Source organism: Lygodium microphyllum, chromosome 18 (assembly GCF_053477565.2).
Source record: "Lygodium microphyllum isolate KBCC chromosome 18, Lygodium_microphyllum_v1.1.10, whole genome shotgun sequence".
NCBI classification, from domain to species: Eukaryota; Viridiplantae; Streptophyta; class Polypodiopsida; order Schizaeales; family Lygodiaceae; genus Lygodium; species Lygodium microphyllum.
The window spans coordinates 117768888-117789847 of record NC_141152.1 but is presented as its reverse complement, the minus strand read 5'-3'; positions in this window follow the sequence as shown (position 1 = coordinate 117789847).

The window sequence follows — 20960 nt, the reverse complement described above, 5'->3', positions numbered from 1 at the left end:
GCCTCACATCCAAAGACATGCAAATGGGCATATTACATAGTTTTTCCAAACCACACCTCCTCTACAACTTAAGAACCAATAGTAGTGCATGGGGATATGTTTATCAAGTGTATGGTAGTAGTTACTACCTCGACCTAAAAATGTTGCGGTAAGTTTGCATGGCTAAGCATACTACTAACTCTCTCCTAAATTGTCCTATTCATGTGCTCTCTACAACACCATTTTGGAGTGGGATGTAAGGGGCAATCAACTAATGCTTAATACCCTACTTATCACAAAAGTACTCATATTATTTAGAGACATATTCATCCCCATCATTTGACCTTAGGAATTTCAAGCTATATCCAAAATGGTTCTCAACAAGAGTGTATTGGCCTATTCTACCACAGCAAAACAAGAATAACAACCAACACAAAAGTTTACCTTGAATATTCATAATTTAGCCCATATATTCTTGAATCAATAAGTGATAGAAAACAACAAACATTCTTTAGGAAAATAGTATAGAATTTCAAGTTATATCTTAGATAACAAAAGAAAAACATTGTCCTGAAAATAATGCAGTCTACATTCTTCTTGAATGAGAAAATGATAGAAAATGGCATTCAATTTTTAGAAAACTGGTACAAGCTTTCGTGTTGCATCATTGACAACCAAGAACAACCATTCTCTTGAATATTATTAATCACATATTTCTTGAATGAAGAAACCATAGTAAACAACATCATATTTTTAGGAGACAAATATAGACATTCATGTTACAACCTCTACAACCCTCATAGGGTGCCATCCTAAAGGATTTTGACTTTACATTAAAGATAGAAGATGCATGTAAGGAGTTACAACCAAGACATCCACCCTTCACATGACTTCACATGGCATTCAAGGTCTGTTTTATACATAGTAAATAAGGCACATGTATACATATTAAGATTAAGAGTGTCCTTTGAGCCTTAACACCTAGCACAACTTGGTGGATGACTTGGTGGATGACTGCATGGTAGCCATCATTTGAACCCACATATCCCTTCATCCAAAGTGAATAATGGTATAACCATTTCAAAGCTACATGCCATGGTTGGAAACCCATTAAGCAAAATACCAAGAATCTTTGCCAATCTTCATTATTCTAAAAGAGTTTTCACCAATTGTTAGTGGTGAGTCATATTGCATCAAATTTTTTCTTACACAAAGTTGTGGTTCAAAATTTTCATTGTAATACCATGTGTGACGTGTCTGCTTTGAGACAACCTCAATTGTTGTTATTGAGTTTGCTATAGCACTTCTTGTTGCATATCATGCATTTTAAAATGCTAGCTTAGGATTTGTTTCTGTCATTTTGTTTGATTTGTTGAGTGTGAAACTTGATAGCCTTGGTCGAGCTTGGTATTTTTTTTGGATAGGATGCAGCTTGTGTTTATCAATAGCTACTGAACATTGAGGAGCTAGGTATGTTTTCTTGTCGAGACTTTTGCACATCACGGGGATTATGGGTTCACGTTGCACTTGTTGATGCACTGCACTCAGGGGTCGTCTCCTGTTCTTATCAAATACTTCCATGCCATGGATTGGGATTATACACGCTTTGCACCATCGTTGAGTACTTGCGCCGCATGAGATCCGCTGCAACTATATGCAGTAAATTTTAGATGCATGCGCATATGAGAGAGCACCTCTCATTGAGCATACACATTTTTGCATGCATGATATTTGGGATGCTCATCACTAAGTTAGGAACCTCTGGTTGAGAGTGTAAGGTGGTTGGGTGAGTTTGATCGTTGTGTAAAGGATGCTACCAATTGTGTGATGGGTTGTTCATATCTGGTCAACATCTTGAGGACCATCATTTTCTTGAGAGATTATGAGAATTGGACGGGTGGAGCAGAGATTGATATTTTATTGATGAGAGTTGAGAGGTGAGGATAAGGAATTTTAAATTAATCAAGAAATTATGTTTGCATTTTGCATGACGCATTAGCACGTCTAGATAGGCTAGGCACAACTTCTTTAGTGCATCCATATTTTTGTGTGAAGCATCGATTGAATGGTTGCATAGCATCGATTTTATATTGCATGTTTTCTCAAATCATGTATGGTTGTGCACGGAGTTCATTTAAAAAAACCATATTCCTACTAGGGCACACTACATAAAAAACAGGTTCATATCCAGAGAATGTTTATTTTGAAGACTCAAGGATCAAAGGAAAAGGTCGTAAGTTTTACATCGTCAGTGAGTATTTCTTGAAGAAAAAAAGGGTATATGTTCTGAAAGTGTGTGTAATTACAAGAACAATAGGCCAAGGAAGGGAATAAGTCATCCAAGATAAAAGATAGAGAAAAATGATGTGATTTACAAAAATCAATATTTTTGCTCAGTTTTGATGGATTTTTGTAATTCTGCTCGCGCAACCTTGTCGACCAAATGCATTCCAATCGTTTTTAGTACCCAAACAACTATATTCGGAGTTCAAATGACGAAGTTATAATCCAAACAAGTTGCAAACATGCATAGGGCAAAAAAAATGAAAATAGTGAAAAGCAGTAGAAAAGCAAAAGCCAAAAGCCTAATGTGTGTGTGTGGATAGAAAACTATATAAGGAGATAAGAATGGAGAGTTAAGGGCCTTCCCCCTTGATTACAATTGTATTTTGTGAGAGAGAAGAGTGGAGGGTCACATGCTAGAGTGAGCTCTTGTCATGCCAATTTGTAAGTTGGAGCTTTTAGGTGTCGAAGCGCTGAGCATCGGCTCAAGGTTGTTAAGGTACGAAAATATATCTCACTTGGTTTGTTTTCGAATTGTTGCTATTTTTGTTGTGTTGTGGTTGTGTGATGCTCTACCCACATTCGGGGTTTTAGTTGTTTTGAGCTTCAAGAGGCATTGTGTGTTGTCTTGTTTTCGTGTGTGGTTCATGATGTTTTGTCAAATATTTGAATTTTTCAAGTTGTCTTGTGCATCCGACAAAGTCAATTACCCTAATCGGCACTCCTTATCATCTCGTTATCGGGTTGTGAGTGAGGCTTGCTTTCGATCACTGCTCGTGTAACATCTCTTTTTTGGTGCCTCCACTGAGGAGTGCCAAAAATTTTTTGATTTTGTGTGTGATTTGTGGATTGATTTCTTGTTTGTAATTCGATGGCTAGCTCTTTTCCTAAATTTTATGGAAAGAAGGGAGAGGATCCTCAACGATTCCTCGAAAAACTAGAGCTTGGATGTATTATCTAGTGAATAAATGACTCAACCCTGAAAATCCAAATTCTGAAATTTCAATTGTTGGATGAAGGTCGTAATTGGTTTGAGGATTATGAAAAGACCCTTAGATTGAGAAATCCTCTTGTTCCTATGGAATATGAAGCAACTAAGTAGGCATTCCTTGACCGTTTTTTAAGGAAACTGAGACTTCCCATGACCTTTGGAGAAAAATAGAAATTTGCAAAAAGAGAGAAGACCAGACCATAGAATTTTTTGCCATGGAGTACGTTAGACTTTGGGATCGTTGGAATGTACCTTTAGGTCCAGGAGAGAGAGCCCCAGAAATGTTGAAAATTAAACATTTTATTGAAAAATTACAGGGAGAGGTTAGGAAAAAATTAGAAATTAAAGAACCTAGAAAAAAGAGAGTCATTTAGAACACCTGTTGAAAATAGAGACCAAAATTGGCAAGGACAAAATTTTCAAATGTTAACGAGACAAAATGCCCAATTAGCACCAGAGATTGAGGATCAATTGTCTAGCCAATTAAAAAATATGAGATTAGGAGCTATGAGAGGAAGACCTTGGGGAAGAGGAAGTGGAGGACATGTAGGACAGACCAATCAGGAAAATTTAGGAAGTGGGAGAGGAGCAAATGGTAGGCGATATTTTCGTAGACTGATGGTGACTTGTTTTTCCTGTGGAGAGTTAGGTCATGTGAGCACAAATTGTCCTTATCTGCCTAGAGCAGGAGGGGATATGTATCCTTTACCTCAAAATTTGCTTAACAGACAGAATGATTTTGGGATAGAAATTAAAAATGATTCTACCTTGCAAGAACCTAGGTTGACTGAAGAAGAGAAAGAAAAAAGTGCCATAAATTGTATTCTTTTAGAAAATAAAACTGTTGATGTAATGCCTGCAATTAAAAGAAGAAGAGATGTTGAGAGAGATGAACCTGAACCTAGTAAGGCTAGTGAGAAAAGAGGATGAAAAACAAAGGGAGGAGAGAAAAAAGAGAAGAGAGAGGAAAATAAGTCAAGAGCATCTAGGAAACATTATCATGCTGTGAACATTCCTTTGGGAGAGGATGAGAGTCAAGAAAGTTTTGATATTTCTGATGAGGGAAGGTTTGATGAAAATTTTGATAGTCATGGCAGTGTTGAAGAGAGTAAAGACAATTTAGAGAGTGAGCTTGTTTGCCTTGGTGATAGTATAGATGGATCTAATTGCTTAAAAGTTGAAGAGAGAATAGAGGATGAATTTTTGAGTTTGTTAGAAGACCATGAGGGGGAGGGCTTAGAAACTGTAAGTTTTCAAGATGAAGTTAAGGGTTCGAATTTGTTGCCTGATGAGTTTGTTGAGTTTGGTTATGAGTTTGTTAATCAAGAGAGTATTGAGGTTTTGGGTTCTAACTCTTGTTGTGATTCTGGTATTAGTGTTGTTGACTCTGATGAGTCTTGTGAGTTGGTTGTTGATGGTTTGAGTAGCCCTGGAGAGGCTTTTGTTTGTGATGTTGATGATGTTGTGTTGAGTAGACCTAACCTCATGCTTCTTGATAGCTGTGTAGATAATTGTTTGGTTGATATAGGCAACAATGACGAAGAGAAAACTTCATCTAATAGTCTTTTAGTTTCTTTGACTTCTCTTGAAGTTTGTGATGATGTTTGTGAAGATTCATATTGGGGTTTTGATGACCCTGAGAGTGACATTGAAGAGGATGTGAGATAAAATTTAAATAAGGCTTTGGAAAGGATTGAAAAATTGAGGGAAGAGAGATCCAACAATAAGGGTAAAGAGTGTGAAGAAAGTTGTGAGGTTGAAGAAAATTGGACAATTGGGTGTTTGGATGAGGATAATGACCTTAATGTGTTGCCTAAAGTACCTATTTGTGAAAAGTATTTTGAGAATGTTTGTGATAAAGAAATAGAAAAAGTTGACTCTTTGAAGTCTCGTTGTTTAGATGGATGTTTTGAAGAGATTTGTTTTACTGAGATTTTTGCAATGTTTGTGGATGAGTTTGATATTGGCAGTATAGAAAGGGTTCAAACCTTGTTTCAAAACCCTAGCTTTGTCATGTTTTTCTTATGGGAGGATGGGATGGGTATGTGGATTGTCATTGTGGGTGATGAAATGTTTTGCTTTGACAATGTGAGTTGTTTTAAGAAATTTCGATTTGAAAAATTTGAGGATTTTAAAGAGAAATTTATGGATGATGTTTATGTGTCCGTTCAGAAGTGGTTTGAGAATGGTGTGTCATGCTTTTATTTGATTTATGAATTTGAAGAACTCAAAGATAGATCGTTGGACTCGATTATTGATTAGCTCATAAATGTTGCATCGTTTTATGAAAGCAACTGCTGCACATGAATGTTTGCAGACTAGGGGAAGGGCTAAATATGTCAAGCGTTTTTGTGAAAATAGAAAAACCCTAGTCAAATTGTAGTTAGGTTTGATTTTTGTTAGCTTAGTTATTTACGTGATAGTTTGTTTTGTTATTTCGTAATTGGATTTCTTGTGTTTGTCTAGCTTAGGATTTGTTTATGTCATTTTGTTTGATTTGTTGAGTGTGAAACTTGATAGCCTTGGTCAAGCTTGGTATTTTTTTTGGACAGGATGAAGCTTGTGTTTGTCAATAGCTACTGAATATTGAGGAGCTAGGTATGTTTTCTTGTCGAGACTTTTGCACATCACGGGGATTATGGGTTCACGAACACTTTACGTTGCACTTGTTGATGCACTGCACTCAAGGGTCATCTCCTGTTCTTATCAAATACTTCCATGCCATGGGTTGGGATTATGCATGCTTTGTACCATCATTGAGTACTTGCACGGCATGAGGTCCACTGCAACTATATGCATTAAATTCTAGATGCACGTGTACATGAGAGAGTACCTATCATTGAGCACACACATTTTTGCACGCATGATATTTGGGATGCTCATCACTAAGCTTGAGGATCATCATTTTCCTGAGAGATTGTGAGAATTGGATGGGTGGAGCGGAGATTGATATTTTATTGATGAGAGTTGAGAGGTGAGGATAAGGAATTATAAATTAATCAATAAATTTTGTTTGCATTTTGCATGACACACTAGCACATCTAGATAGGCTATACACAACTTCTTTAGTGCATCCATATTTTTGTGTGAAGCATCGATTGAATGGTTGCATAGCATCGATTTTATATTGCATGTTTTCTCAAATTATGTATGGTTGTGCACAGAGTTCATTTTAAAAAACCATATTCCTGCTAGGACACACTACATAAAAAACAGGTTCATATCTAGAGAATGTTTATTTTGAAGACTCAAGGATCAAAGGAAAAGGTCATAAGTTTTAATCGTCAGCGAGTATTTCTTGAAGAAAAAGAGGACAAATGTGCTGAAAGTGTGTGTAATTACAAGAACAATAGGCCAAGGAAGGGAATAAGTCGTCCAAGATAAAAGATGGAGAAAAATGATACGATTTACGAAAATCAATATTTTTGCTCAGTTTCAATGTTTCTGCCCGCGCAGGCTTGTCAACCATATGGCTCAGATCATTTTGAATACCCGAACAACTATATTCGGAGTTCAAATGATGAAGTTATGATCCAAACAAGTTGCAAAAAAACACAGGGCAAAAAAAACGAAAATAGTGAAAAGCAGTAGAAAAGCAAAAGCCAAAAGCCTAATGTGTATGAGTGTGGATAGAAAACTATATAAGGAGATGAGAATGGAGAGTTAAGGGCCTTCCCCCTTGATTACAATTGTGTTTTGTGAGAGAGGAGAGTGGAGGGTTGCATGCTAGAGTGAGCTCTTGTCATGCCAATTTGGAAGTTGGAGCTTTTGGGTGTCAAAGAGCCGAGCATCGGCTCAAGGTTGTTAAGGTGCGAAAATATATCTCACTTGGTTTGTTTTTGAATTGTTGGTATTTTCGTTGTGTTGTGGTTGTGTGATGCTCTACCCACATTCGGGTTTTTAGTTGTTTTGAGCTTCAAGAGGCATTGTGTGTTGTCTTAATTTTGTGTGTGGTTCATGGTGTTTTGTCAAATATTTGAATTTTTCAAGTTGTGTTGTGCATCCAACAAAGTCAATTACCCCAACCAGCACTCCTTATCGTCTCGTTATCGGGTTGTGAGTCAAGCTTGCTCTCGATCACCGCTCGTGTAACAATGCTTCAAACTACAACAAGATTTAACTTTATGGCATTCATGATCATCATGCCACTCATAAGCATTATCAAGTACATTCTCAAAAGAACTCAAGTTTTCCCATGCTCTATCCATCCTTGAACTTGCACCCTTCTTTGTTGTTGAAGAAAGCTACCGAACTGCATACATAAATCAACTATGAAGAAATACTTGCAAGATTTCCCTCTTTCACACGACTCATAAATATATAGGCAACATCTTGAGGTATGTCCATGGTCAAAGCAAACTTTGCATCTCTTTTTCTTCTTCTTAGATTTACCCATGATAAAACATGCATCCGGTTTGCAAATAGCCTACTTTTCTTTTAGCCAACCTCCTAACTTTTGCAATGATGAAGTATTAGGTTTTCAGCCTATGATATTCAAGTTATTCTTGTAATTTTTGTAGTTCAGGTTGCCTGAAAAACTATTTTGCAAGTATTTGAAAATTCCTATATTAATCAAACTTCTCTCTCTTATCAGGCTGCCTCTTATAGATATTTAACAATTCAAGTTACTCATGCCATTTCTATAGCTCTTGTCACTTTTCCACTTTAGGTTATACTTAAAACTACTATAATTTAGGTTATTCGTGTCATTTTTGGAAATTCTTGACACTTTTGCACTTTAGATTATTCTCTCAAGATTGATTGTGGTAAAGCAAAATCCTTTCTTCTCCTTATTCTTTATCTTATCTTCTTCTAGATCTTCCTATTTGTCATCTTAACTTGAGAAGTATTTCCTACCAATCCATTCCCCATTAATGCATTTTCTTGAAGTTGCTTCTAATCTCCTTCTTTGTTGGTAGCACTTTTCTGGCAAGTCTTCTTTATATTATTTTCCACCATCTCTTGAATATCCAAATTATATGAATTGCATGAATTTGCCTAAATTGCAGGAAACTACCTAAGTTGTAGAAATTTGCTTGAATTGCAGGAATGTACCTGAGTTGTAGGAAACTCTATGAATTAGAGGAATCTGCTTGAGTGCATGTCTATCATGAAATTTCCTGAATCTCTATTTTGCTTTAAAATAGTTTGAATGCAATACATTTTAAAGAAGGGATAACTTGTACCCTCCATTTATAGAAATGAATCATAATGTCTTCCTAGATAAAGATCGCCTTTCTTTCATCATCTCTAGTTGCCTCTCAACATATTGCACCCTCTTTTGTTGCTCTTGTATCTTCTTCTACTAACATTTCAATTTTGAAGAAGAAACCTAAAGACTTGAAATTAGGGCTACATCTTGAAACTCCCAAAACGAACCCTTGAAACTACTAGTTGTCATAGATCTAAGATTTCAACTTGGACCAAACTACTTTGAATCCACAACTTGAGAACTCTTGAGTAGATTGAGATTTCATACTATCGACTAAATCATTGTAATGTTGTGTTGTTTCCATTGCATGAATCTTGAAATTCAAGCATCAAAAAAGAACTTATAGCAAGGACTTCAAGAAGGAAGACGAAACTTGAATGATCTGCCTTATAGACATGACCAAAATATTTTTTGAATAGATTTGCATACTCTATTGCATCAGATATTCAGATATTATAATATTGTGCTTTCACATGCTACTCCTACATATTTCTTTCTTCTAGGGCTGACACCTAAATCATGAGTGCAATGCAACATGAACCAAATAGCAAGATCGCCAATGTGTATTGGCCTATTCTACCACAACAAAACAAGAATGCCAACCAACACAAAAATCTACCCCAAAGAATACTCATAATTCAGCCCATAGATTCTTGAATCAAGAAATAATAGAACACACCAAAGATTCATTAGGAAAATAGTGCATAAGTTCAAGTTACATCATTGTAGACAATAGAGGGAAAATGTTGTCGTGAAAATACTATAGTTGACATTCTTCCTAAATGAGAAAACGATAGGAAAGGACATTAAATTTTTAGGAAACTCGTATAAGATTTTAGGTCACATCATAAATAGCCAAGAACAACCATTGTCTTGAATATTACTGATCACATATTTCCTAAATGAAGAAACCATAGTAAATGACATCAAAATTTTAAGAGACAAAGATAGACATTCAATTACGACATGTATAAGCCTCATAGGGTGCCATTCTAAAGGATTTCAATCATTCGTCAAATATAAAGGATTTCAATCATAGGTTGTTGATGATGTCGAAGATAGATGGTTGGTTGAAAAAGGCCTTCATAGTTGTTGGCTTGTCATGTTGCCGCACGATGTACCTGAAAAGAAGAAGAGTGCACTTTCTAGGGGGTGTGTCTACCTTATTGTGCAGTGTACTATACAAGTGATGGTGGAATTGGGAGATGGGTCACGTTGTCCCACACTTGAGGATCCAGTTCATGTAAAGAAAGTGTTGTAAGTGACTTAGGGAGATAGATTTGTCAAAATGTCCTACCCTTGATGTGCCCTAAGTTTTGAAGTGGGAGAGGGCTAGGGTGGTCCCTAGGTGCAGTGATTGTGATGCTCATAAAGTACAAATGGATAGACCTCATTTTTGTTTCCTTTCCTTTTCCACTTCATTATCTTCTTTTCTTTTCTACTCTTTTTATTTTTCTCTTCTTTTTTTCTTTTCTTTTTTAAATTACAAGGGAGCACATTAAGTGGCATCCTATTCATGGGCAGGGGCCAAGCTCTTTGGGGAGGCTTAAGGGATTTTCTTAGGAAGGCCCTACTTTTCATGTAGCCCTTCAAGTTAACTCATACATTGAGGGGCATAGATGACAAAAAGGGGTCATTACACCCAATGAACTTGTTGTCACTTATATCCTCCAATAGACTCATACAAAATGCTAGCAAGAGGGTGGCTCTCATCATGAGGTGGACCATTGCGTAGCTATCTATTCCTGCATTAATATCAAAAAAGAGAGGCGGTAACCTCTCTCCTCTGCAATAGGCTTTTGTTTTAGTAGTATTCACAAAAGGTGGAGATAATTACAGGTGGTAATGAAAGCCAGATCTAGACAAGAGAATAATTCTTTGAGGAACCCTGCTATTGATGGACAAAGGTCCGTTTTAGTGAAGGTTGAGCATTCTTCAGGAGACAAGGCATTCCCATTGTAGATAATAAGGAAGTCATAAAATAGTGACCAAAGTTGCAATTTATGTTGCTAGATAGTTCAATAAATAAAATTTCATTTTGACAAAATAGTATAGAAAGGTTGAAGGAGTGTGGAAAAATCATTACCAAATCATGAGGACCACAAGATATGTAGTATAAAGCTACACTCCTCACCAACCTACTTGAGAGAAGTGACTAGCCATGGGCAAGAACCTCACCCTTAATCGAAGGCAACCACCTTGCAACAACTAGACCTAGGGATGGGAGCTCAATCTACTAGATGAACAACCAACAAGGTGGATGCATGACTACTATCAACTCTTCTGTCAACACAAGTATCGTTGCCCTTGGGGTAACTAATGAGGTAAAATCAGGGGTTGTGGAACACCTTTAAAGGTGTGAGTTGAGAGATGAGAAAACTATGCAACCAGATGGAGTCAATAGTGACACTCACATACCTAGTGTGACACCATCTCTAGTGGTAGGATCACTACAAATAAACACATTTTGAGAAGGGACCAAGATGGGGGATACAACACAAAATGGCATAGTAGACATAGGAGGAGTGAGTGTCCTTAGCCACGCTGTACTACAAGCTTGGCGAAGTCCATATGTGGAAATTACTAAATTCAATGTCACCTTGGCTAACAATATGAAAGTTTTCCCATTTGAAGTACTTAAGGATTGGCCAATCGAGATAGACAAAGGGCATATTTCCATGAATTTCATCGTGATTATAGGCATGGACTACAATATCTTGCTGGAAAGAGCTTAGATAAGAAATGCCCATGTAATAGAGAACTGGGATAATGGAATAATATTTTTTGGAAATAGAAAGGTAGTAGTGAGAGTGAGATGGACACTTGGAAGACCTCACCTATTGACCTTGATGCCATCTCAGCCATGCTCAAAGGAGAATCATAGAGTAGTCCCAACTACAGTCCATTAACCAAGTATGTACCATGTCTAGAGGATGAGCGAGATGCATGTACTTACAACCATCGGCTTGCTACTCTCTGACGATGAGGAGGACTACAAAAGGGCTATGGAAAAGGCAAGCACCTTCATTTCCCAAGCTAAAACTCGTGTAGAAAAGGATGACATCTTGCCTATGGTACCCCTGTGCATGTTGGGATGAAGCTCGAATATGAAACCATCATCCATGACTTATCATATTCCATTGAACAAACTAGAGCTCCACAAAATCTTTGAGTATCTAACGAGAGAATTGGCCTACAGCCCTGTAGCTAACCTAAAGCCCATCAAGGATCACCTGGAAGAAACAAGATGGAAGTGGACCCGAGTGCATGATCTGAACCCTATATACAATTGGGCTTCATTGAGAAAAAAATAAAAAATATGCAGGACAATGAATTAGTGGAGGATCAGCCGAGAGGATTCTGATGACTAGTATGTGGATTGTGACTCTAGAAACGAGGAAAGTGAGGAAGAAGCAAAAACCATGGACTACAACACTGACAAGTGGACCATGGAGCAGATAATTATGGACTCTAAGCCTAAAGGTACCAATGCCTTCAAGATAGAGAAAGGGATAGTGAGGGTGGATTTCAATTAGACCTAGTTGGAACATCTAAATGTAGTGGATTACGAGCATATAGGGCTAACCCATCATACTATCACAACTTCATATGAGTTGAGCTTTGACCACTTGGTGACTCCTTGTTCCAATGAAGGTTGTGAATTCAACTCCGATTTTGAAATAAGCTTTAATAGCGATCTTGGAATTTTGAAAACCCATAGGACCTAATGCACCAAAGGAGACCTCCCACTCCACTTGAGGTGTAGATGACTAAAGGAAGAGGCAATGAAACAATCTAAGGACTTTGATGCTAAAAAGCAGAAGAAGCTTCAGGATCTACCCAAAGTCAAACTAGCAAGGCCATTAAAGTACTTACCAAGGTTAAGGAGGTCAATATGCCTGGAAAAGGTGAAAAACCTCGGTCAATGTTCATAACAGATGACCTGACCACCGATGAGGAGGTTAACCTCATCAATCTCCTAAAAGAGTTCTTTGATGTGTTTGCATGGTCCATTGAGTAGCTGAAGGGTATCGATCCAAGCATAGTAATCCACAATATCTCTATGGTGCTTGATGCAACATATATAAAGCAAAGGCCATACACAATGAATCCTATGCATGCTTACATGATGAAAGAATAAATTAATAAAGTCTTGAGTGAAGGATTCATCTATGAAATTGAGCATACGGACTAGTATCACCTATTGTGATTATACTAAAAAAGAATGGTAAGATTAGAGTGTGCATAAACTTCAAAAAAGTAAATGCAACAACTAAGAGAGATAACTATCAATTGTCATACACCGAGCACATGCTTGAGAGTGGTAGGAAAGGAGTCATATAGCTTCCTAGATGGATTTCTAGGCTATAATTAAGTGCAAGTCCACCTTGATGATACGCACAAAACAACATTCCCTAGTGTTTACTTGCATAGTCATGCCATTTGGGCTTACTAATACCCCAATCGCCTTTCAATGCCTCATGTGTGCAATCTTCAAAGACATGCTCAAAAGCGGTTAGAAGTATTTGTTGATAACTTGTGTGTTCACACCAATTGGACAAAACACCTTAAAAAACTATTCATAGTCTTTAACAATGTAGACAATACGGTCTCTCATTGAACCATTTGAAGTGCCAATTTTTGGTAAAACACGATTGCATCTTAGGGCACGATGTGTTAAGGATTGGAATTGCCATGGACTTCTCAAAAGTTAAGGTAATTGTTGATCTTCCACCTCCGACCAACTACAAGGGAGTTCAATGCTTCCTAAGCCATACTAGATACTATTAGAGATTCATATTGAACTAATGCCTTGATTACTAGACCGTTATACAAACTAATTATTGTATTTGAATGGACAAAGGAGTGCCAACAAATCCATGAATGACTTAAAGATGCTCTGACATCACCGCCTATCCTACGAGACCCAGATTGGACCATTACCTTCCATGTGCATATTGACACATCAAAATTTGCAGTGGGAGCAATGTTGTGCCAACCTAGTGAACATAACACAGATTTCCTAGTGAATTTCGCAAGCAAGCAACTCACTGATGCATAGATGAATTACTTAACAACAAAGCGGGAAGGGTTGGTAATGATATTCATTGTTAAAAAGTTTAGACATTACCTTTTGGCTACACCATTCACCTTCTTCATTGATCATCGAGCATTGCTTTATCTGGTTAACAAGCCTTGTGTAACAGGATGCATTGCTAGATGACTGCTACTCTTGTTAGAGTTTGACTCTTTAGTAGTTGTGTGAAAGGGGAAACAACATTACATGGTAGATCACATGTCTCGCATAACCATAAGAGAGCCTACTAGAAAAGGCATCATGGATTATTTGCATGATGCTCACCTTTTCAAAGTATCCGGCAAAAAAGAGGGCTAAATTGAATTGGCTCATCTTAAATATTCAACCATACCAAATGATTGCAAGATAGCTTTATCGGTTAGGGCAGACAGGTTGTTAAGACACTATGTTTCCAAGAATGAAATGCGTGATGTGCTCACTGAAGCACATGGTGGAATTACAAGAGGACACCATTCCACGAATGGTCTTGTAGTCCCAATTGTGGTGGCCCATGCTATTCTGTGATGCTACTAAGTTTGTTAAACATTGCGATGAGTGCCAATGCACCAAAGTTCCCATATGTAAGGACAAGATGGAGTTGATGCCAATGATAGCATGCCAACCATTTGAAAAGTGGGGGCCTCGACTTCATTGGACCCGTCAATCCTATTGAGTACTCACAAGCAAAATATATTATAGTATCCACAAAATACCTCACAAAGTGGATAGAGGCTAGGGCAACAATGAAAAACAATGTAAGAAGCACTGCCAAGTTCCTTTGGGAGCAGGTCATCTCCAGGTTTTTGGTTGTCCCATTAAGTTGGTTAGCGACCAAGGTACTCATTTCGTGAACGAACTAATTAAGGACCTATTGTCCACCTTCTTAGTCATCCATCAAAAGTCCTCACCTTATTATCCCCAAGCCAACAGTCAAGTAGAAGCTACAAAAAAAATATTGGTCAATGTTCTGATGAAAACTGTCTTTACTTCGCAAAATAATTGGGACAATAAGCTAATGGTAGCCTTGTGGGCATATTGCTAGCCTATAAAAGAGCTACTAAACAAACATCATTTAAGCTAACCTATGGAACAAAAGCGATCTTGCCAATTGAGTTCTTTGTTCCAAGCTTGTGGATAGCTGTTCAGGAGAGATGGGAAGGCTAGGAGGTGTGGATTAAATGTTTAAACAAATTGAAAAGACTATTTACAACTCGGCTTATTGCCACACATGCGCTCATTTGTGAAAAGGCACAAAGGAAGACCTGGTTTGATAAGCATGTCAAACAACATGATTTTGAAAAAGGTGACTTGGTGTTGCTATATTTGATCAAGGGCCATAAGCAAAAAATGAAGTTTTGTCGATTAGGGCCCATTCAGGGTCCATCAAATCAATAGAACTAGCAATATGGAGCTCTACACACTAGATGGGGAGGTGATTGACTTCTTCAATGGAAGTTACATCAAGAAATGCTACCCACTACACAAGCCCCCTATGTTATTGCCACCTACCAACATACGAGCTATGTCAATCACTGAAATTGACTCAGAAGATGAGGAACCTATTGCACCATCTTATTTGCACCTACATGTTACGATTGCATGAGATCACGTTCCAATAACTGATGAGGGAGTCAACAACAACATACTCACATATGAGGATTCTACTAAGATTGGCCAGCCACAATTGATCCTGACCAATGCCAAAATCAACTCGTATGGGGGAAAGCCATACTCCTTGCTAGGAAAGTGCATGATCATGATTACCATCAAGATTGAAAGCCTTCATGTTATCTTTTATGTGCTTCCAAACACTAAGGGAGTGGTACAATAAACATTATTGGGACAGACCTTCAAGAAACAAACTCAATGCAATGTTGATTTATGAGACCCAACATATTCATCTCACTCTCACCAACATTAGGATAATAACAGCTTTTAGCAAGGGCACCCACAAGCCTCATCCAAACCTATACCACCATCGAGGTTTTCATCTATCACCGATTCTAGTGAGGGGGATAAAGATATACTCCATGAATTAAAACAAGCTCAAATAGCAAAATGGAGGCATGTAAGTGAGGTAACCACTAGTCAACACATCCACACACGATTTAACACTAATACATGCTATGGAACTTTGATATGTAGACCACTTAAGCCTCGCACACACTCTTGGAAAAACAACATAGAGGATGGCACTATGGTGGATACCTGTATGGCCACACTAAGTTCCCAAGACCTTATTACATGCCCAAGGATACTATGAGGGTAACCAGTGGCTATCGATGCCAAAGTGCCCCATTGTGAACAAGACCACAACTTTCGCTCCTCCATCTACCAAGAAACTTCTAGAGCCCTTGATGTTATTGGATTGAACTTTATGCTTCCTTGTTAGCAGCAACCACCAAGGCCCCATGACCAAAGCCAAAATAGAACGACTCCCCACGACACCGAAAGCAAGAGCCAATAACTCCCCACACCATCCACCACATCCATCTCCTCCACAAGTGTAGGCCTAAGCATCCAGAGGTTGCAACCCTTCAACACACATCCATGCAAGCTACACCACTAGACTCCAATTGGCAGCTTATGGAAACAACTTGCCTTCATCCCTAGAAAGCACACCAAACACTACCATTCCCAATTAACCTACAGCAACCACAACACCTCTAAACATAGCAACACTGGATGACAAATAAGCAAATCCTCTAGCAAGGTCAGGTAAAGGTACACCATTGGTAAGTAACGTGAAACCCAAATCACCTGTTGAGTTATTGCCCTCTTACCTTGGACCTTCCATTATCGAGCTTATTGTAGACATGGCTACTAATACTAGTGAGAGTATTATTGATAGCATCTACCATCTTGACAATACCTTCACCCTATTTTCTTGCAATTATGACTATTTGGACCTAGGCTTATTAGATAAAGACACTACAATGACACTAAGAGTAAAACACTAAGATTATGTGCTGCAAGCCCTTTGTCCTCTAAACCCTTAATCCTATGAATGATTATTCTCAATTCAGAGGGGGAGGGAGGAGGTAAGCTGAATCAAACCAAACACATAAGGAAAACAATAAAGGAAAAGCACACATGAGGGATCTCAAGGGTAGGATGAAACAACTTGTGATTGAGAAAATGTTAATAAAATTTAAAATCAACAGACTAATTCTGTACTAAAAATATTTTAATCTGCCAAGCATGAAGTTTTTTCTTCTAATGAGTGATTGTTTGGAAAAGCACTAATGACAAGCCATGGCTTATGACAAGAGTTAAAGATGTCGCAGCAAGACCGAGCCCATCGCCTACCCTTCACAGAAGAGGAAAGAGAAAAGTACAGCCTCTCCCTTGAGAACCAGGAGTACAACCAACTTAGGTTTAGGAGCATCCACAACATTGAAGGGGTAGTGACCAGTGAGGAGGCTGTCAGGAGGATCATGGACCAATGCAACCTTGCCATGTACATCGAAAAGTTCAGACAAGAACCTGACCACACTAAGCGTGTGGAATTCCTGAGGACATATGACCCTGATAAGGAGAGTGAGACAATGTCCTTGGCAAGCAGAGAAGGAATCAAGGAGGTGCAGGTCCTACTTAGCAAGGCCTTAGTAGAAAAGGCATTGGGATTGGAACCAAAGGTGGAGAAGAGGCATAAAAGATATGCCTATGCCATGCTGGGGACGAGGAAGGAGAATGCCTTGACGAATGATGACATAAGCATCTACGACATTCCCAACGCAAAGGTCGAGCTACAATCCAAGGTGATCCACGCCCTCTTCTCCAGCCAAAGATACAATTCACTCATGCATAGGATCAACATGCTCGTGTTGGAGAGTGTGGCAGCTCATTCGCTGCATGAAGTGGATTTGAATGGCTACATCAGAAAAACCATAGATCAATCAGCTAGGACACTAGCCCTTGGAAGCAGACCGGCGGGTGGAGAATCCCCAGCATCGAAGGGAACTGAAGAAGAAGCCCTCAGCCAATGCCTCATTCATAGGGTATGGAGGAGTCGTGACCGCCCTTATCAGAGAGGTGATAAAAGAGGTGCAAGATGGAGAAGAGGGATCGTATGGAATGCCTAATAGGTCACCTCCTCGTCACAACAAAGAACAATCAAGTGAGAGGACTGTTAGTGAAGAAGAGGAAGAGCAACAAGCTCAATACAACAAGAGGAAGGTGAAGACACCTAAAAAGAAGATGACAAAGAAGAAGTAGGAGGAAGAGAGGAAGAGAAAGGAGGAAGTGGACCTACTAAAAGCCAAGGTTGAGTCAAAAAGAGCCGAGGAAGAGTGGAGGAGAAAAGCTGCCGAATAAGAGGAGGAGTTGAGAAGAAAAAAAGAGGACTTGGCATAAGCTGTGCACATGTCCATAAAGCATTAGTGCAAGTAGGAGGAACTAGCAGCAATGAGCCCATCTATGCAGGATAGGATAGGAACCAGTGGCCAAGCATCAGAAGACTTACCTCCACCCATCCCAGAAGAAAAGGGCAAGGCTACACTCCACCTGACCTTGCCTATCCTCTTACCAAATACCCTGACCATCACAACAATGCCAGGCACTCCAAGCATAGTGGATGCCAGCAACCTCATGGCATGGGTGCAGTTCTTGGTCGATAAGGCACGTACCCCAATGCCCACCTCTAGTGCAGGAATCCCAATGATATGAATGAAAAGACCGGCAGCTATGGATGTCGAATCTCAACAAGGGCCCAAGCGACCAAGAACATGTACTACTACCACGGAGCCGCAGCCCATTGACCAAGATGAGCATGACAAGGAGCTTTATGCTCAATTATTTGAAATGGCAAAGGAGGAGAAGAGAGTAGTAGTGGCGATGTTGGAAATGAGAAGGGAAATATTAAATGCCTTCTAGCTAGAAAAGACCCACCAAGTGGCCTTGCAACAAAAAGAAATCCATGCGCTAAAAGCGGAGCTGAGTGCCAAGGAACATGAAGAACAACAGTGGCGAAAAAGACTGGAATAAGACAATCAGGAGCTGGTCGAAATGCAAAGGGAGTACAAACTCCTGGTTCTACAGCAGGCGGAGCTCGAAACACAGATGAGAAAACTCTAAGAGAGCATGGAAGAGCTCGCCACGTTAGAACCGGAGAGAGCACTGAAACAAGAGGAACTGAAAAAAGAGAGGGAAGAAGCAAAGTGTGGAATACAGAGGCAAAGGGAAGAACAAGAGAGACTAGAAAAGGAGATATGGCACCTAACAGAAGAGAAAAAGGAACTTGTACAAAAATGGAAAAGACAAAAGCTAGTGATAGTGGCCCTCTCACAAAGGCAAGGTGAGGGCTTGGAAGAGATGAACAAGAAGGGTGAAGAATGGGCTAGCCAAAAAGAGAAAAGAGTCAAAGTCTTGGCACGCCATCTTACTCAAGTCAAAAAAGAAAAAATATCAAGTGAGCTTTCAAACCCAACAATGCGCCTTCCTGGATACCCTATTGGACGTCACCCAGGCAGAGGAGGGAGAGTTCATAAAGACAATGAAAAACAAACTGGGAATGGCTTGTAGAGCACTAAAAGCAGGACTGCAGATGCCGCCACAACCCAGTGGAGTTGGCCCAAGCTTGGAAGAGCAACACCGTTATCTCCTATTGGCAGGCCTAACCTCGCATGGGAAGTGGATGCACTCAGGTTCATCGAAGAAGAGCAGCAAGAGCCAAGCCAAGAGAGGGAGGTGGATGTAAACTTTGGAATGGGACCACATGAAGAAGAGCTTGTCCCACTGCCTCCTTCCCCACAGGCTGAAGAGCAGCAACATGCATACACCTCCGCAGAAAGAAAGGTGACACTAAAGGAAATAAGAAAACAAATGGTGGAGGAGACAATGAGAAAATGGAATGCCAAGGGAGTGAGGGCACCCCAGGCACCTATCCCACCATGCAAGGATGATGCCCCAATGAGCTTCCACACCAATCAACCCTTTGAGCGGAATGATCCAACCTTTATGCCTTACCCTCGAAAGGTGGGAGTGGATTTTGACTCCAATTTCCATGGCCGCTATGACTTCCCTATAATCTATAATCCTCATTGTATTACATATGAAGAGGCCCTTGTCTTCACATCAAAGAACTTGTATGATACCCTAATCCAATTCACTAACGAATTCTCTTCATGCCTTGACCCCGCCTTTATTACTACCTTAGATTGCTTAGGATACTCCTTAGGCATGACCCCACCCCGCAGGAGCACGGCCTTGTACTACTCCATTTTGATCCTAATGCTATAGATAGTTGCGCGATGGCTCGACTAATGATGCGAGTGGCTCTATTACCTTCATTTTGCTTAGCCCTTTTAGAGGACATGAATGATAGCCGCTTCACCCACTACAATCATCCATTCCTCTCCACTACCACTCTTCAAGTGTGTCTAAACCTTAAGGGGTATCTCCAAAGCTGCCAGTTTCTTAACAAATCTATTAAGTCCCCTTCTCCACCTCACTCTGATGATGAAGACTTAACTTATGTCATGACTATGTAACTTGGGCAAAAAAAAAAGGAAACGGAAAGAGGTATCACATGTAAACACCGCAAGCTGCACATCGATCATAGTCACTGCACCTAGGGTTCCTCAAGTTAGGTGCGTCTAGTGGCCTCAGTCAGCCAACTTCATGCCTAATCCCCTAGCCCTTTGGATTTCCCACGACACTTGCTTAGGGCACATCAAGGGCATGACATACCTAGGAAGGTAATTGGTACCTATAGTTAGACCTGTCACCCTAAGCCCCATGCACTGCACCTCCTCTCTGCACAAACTGGGTCCTCAAGTGTGGGATACCATCGAGGGCTTGCCCAAAGTTAGACCCATCTCCTAATTCCACAAGCACGGGCAGCACGTACTCCATGGTAAGGTAGAAACACCTCCAAGCAGTGCACCTTATTTTCTTTCTAAGTACAAACAAAGGCTCCGACCACCAACTCTAGAGGCCCCATTATCCATGCAATGCACTCCCCATCTTATGCGACATGTCATCATGCAAGCACAACAAAGCAAGGGGTGGCAACAGAGGCAATAGCCCTAGTCAAAAAGTGAATGAAGAAGCTCATTTAGAACAACACAAGAGAAGGAAATTGTGAAGGGCTAGCAGAGGGATCCATCCAACCCGATGTTCCATTCCAGTACCATAAATCCCTCCAACACCATGGCTCATATCCAACTCAAGGGCCTTTCAGAACCATAAATCCCTCCAACACTAGGGCTCATATCCAACTTAAGGGCCTTTTAGAACCATAAATCCCTCCAACATTAGGGCTCATTCCAAACTCAAGAGCCTTCCCGAACCATAAATCCCTCCAATACTAGGGCTCATTCCAAACTCAAGGGCCTTCCAGAACCATAAATCCCTCCAACACACCTTCTACCAGGGCTCATATACAAACTCAAAAAGACACCTGGCTACCCCACCAA